Below are 2779 nucleotides of genomic sequence, written 5' to 3'. Positions count from 1 at the left end.
CTTCAAAGAAAACTGATTGCAAGATCTTATTTGAGAAGGAAAAAAAAAAACCAGTTTCAAAACAGGAATCCAGTGTGATTCTATTTTTCTTTCATCAGTTTAAACAAGTGAAATAACAGTATTCATTTTAACATGACCTAGGGCAAATCACTTCGCCTCTCTGGACTTCAGTTTCCTTGTCTATTAAATGGGAATAAAGAAATAAGAGAAAGCTTGTGATATGCTTAACGTGGTGCTTGGCAGATAATAAGTGCTTAATAAGTAAGCTGCCCCAAAGAGTTGCTACTTTGAGACTTTCAGCCAATGACCTCCTGCTCTCCCTCCAATTGATTAGCATTTGTTGCCATTGATCTAAGGATTCTTGGAACCGATCCACTTACCAAGCTGGCTGGGTGAACCAATGTTCCTCATTCCTTCCATCATGGTGCAATTGCCCATGGCTCCAAAAGCACTCTTGGCCAATGGCCATTCCGAGAAGAGTCTCACTCTGTTGCCCAGGCTGGAGTGTAGTGGCACAGTCTCTGCTCACTGCAACCTCTGCCCTCCAGGTTCAAGTGATTCTCGTGCCTCAGCCTCCTGAGTAGCTGGGATTACAGGCATGCACCACCATGCCCAGCTGAATTTTTTTTGTATTTTTAGTAGAGATGGGGTTTCACCATGTTAGCCAAGCTGGTCTTGAACTCCTGACCTCAAGTGATCCACCCGCTTCATCCTCCCAAAGTGCTGGGATTACAGGCGTGAGCCACCATGCCCAGCCACCAGTGGCCACTCTTTACCTCACCTGGACGCATCTCCTTTTGCTAGTTCAGGTACCCACTTACCAGACGTCACTTCTGTTTGTTCCCAAAACTGCTTATTCCAGTTATACTCGCCAGCATAATAAGATCATTTAGTTAAACCTTAGAGAAACAAATGACTATGAGTGTGCAAGGAAAAGCTGTCATTTCCAGGAAAATTAAGTTCGCTTCTTGAAAAGTTTTTTAAAGGTGAGTTGTATAGTTTTTCTAAAGGCGAGTTGTATAGTTTTTTAAATGTGAGTTGTATGGTTCTATAGCTTTTTTTTTTAAAGGTGAGTTGCTTTTAAAAACTGTATATATATAAAAGCAAAGCAAGAAAACTATGAGAGATAGATGAGGAGGATCCTAAAAGATGGAGAAAAATCCAGCATTCAGGTGGCTGTTTAAATGTTTTCTATTTTTGCTGCATTGAAAAGAAATCAAATCCAGGCATTGACAATGAGAAGTGAGGCATTGTGACTCTGGGTTTCCTTAAGGAAGATAAGCTAGAAGAGACCTCCAGGCAGAGAAGCTAAGTTGCAGCATAGAGCCTCTGCCTAACGTCAAAAGTTTGGTGAATAAATGTACACTCTATGCTTTAAGTAGAAATAGAATATTACTTTGTTTTACCCATCACCAAAGTTCAAAGACAAACTGAAAACTGGGGAAAAGCAAGAGCACTTCCCATCACAGACTGAAGGCTAATTTCTTAGTCTGTAAAGAGCTCTATTTACCAATCAATGAGAAAGAAAAACTTAGTTAATAGAAAGATAGTTAAAGGGACTAATAGATAGTTAACACAAAGAAAATACAAATCATTCTGAAACATATGAAAATAAAATGCTCAGCTTCACTTTTGAGAAAAGAAATGCAAAATAAACCTTTCTAGAGACACCATTTTTTTTTTCACGGATGGGATTGGCAAAGATTCAAAAGTTCAAGAAGACTCAAAAGTTCAAGAAAATTCAAAAGTTCAAGAACCGGCTATGTTATTGAGGCTGTGCGCGGGCTCTCCTTTATTTTATTTCATTTAGTTATTTTTAACTTTTATTTTAAGATACTTGGTGAGAGCAGGAGCTGGTGCAACTTTCCTGCAATTTGGCAAAAATTTCCTGCAATTGGCAACAGCTAACAAACATAACTTCTCATGTGTCTACCATGTGACCCACAATTCCACCTCCAGGAATCTACCCTGCAGACAATCTCCCACACAACAAAAATATCATATGGACAAGGGTTCTTATTGCTGAATTGGCTGAAATGGCCACATTAATAGGAAGCGACCTAAATATCCATCAACCATATGCTGGTGAAGGGAAGAATGGCCCCTCTATGTGTGGCATAACATGAGCATGAAGTAGAATGAGGACGGTCTTCATGGACAGGTTGGAAATAATCCCCGAGACGGATTGTTAAGCAAATGAGGCAAGATGCATGATTGCATGCCCAGTAATCTCTGCAAAAGAGAGAAATGCATAAATATCATCGCTTGTATGTGCATAGTATATTTCAGGAAGACTTCTTAAAAACCTGTAGCATTGTTGCCTCTAGGAGGGGTGAAGACAAACTGGAGACTCTGTTTCCCTCCCTCCTGCCCACCTTCCCTTCCTTCTTTCTCTCTTTCTTTCCTTCCTCCTTTCCTCCCTCCCTTCCTTCCTTCCTTCCTTCCTTCTTTCCTTCCTTCCTTCCTTCTGCTTTCTTCCCTTTAGAATTCTGAACCATGTGACTGTATCACTGATTGATTAAAGAGTCAAATATTAAATGAATAAAATATTCAATGTATGAATGTGTCACTTAAAAAAGATTCCTTGCTTTAAGTGACTTATGAGATAAAGTGACTTATGAGATAAAGTGACTTAACTTTTCCTTCTGATTTGGTTCTAATCCTAGACAACTAAGCTTCCACTCAACCTATTTGCTAATTTTTCTGTAATGAACATGTATTACTTCTGCAGTTATACACACACACACACACACACACACACACGTGTGTGTATATATCA

This window comes from Pan paniscus, chromosome 23 (assembly GCF_029289425.2).
Source record: "Pan paniscus chromosome 23, NHGRI_mPanPan1-v2.0_pri, whole genome shotgun sequence".
In the NCBI taxonomy this organism is placed as follows: domain Eukaryota; kingdom Metazoa; phylum Chordata; class Mammalia; order Primates; family Hominidae; genus Pan; species Pan paniscus.
This window is presented reverse-complemented; position numbering follows the sequence as displayed.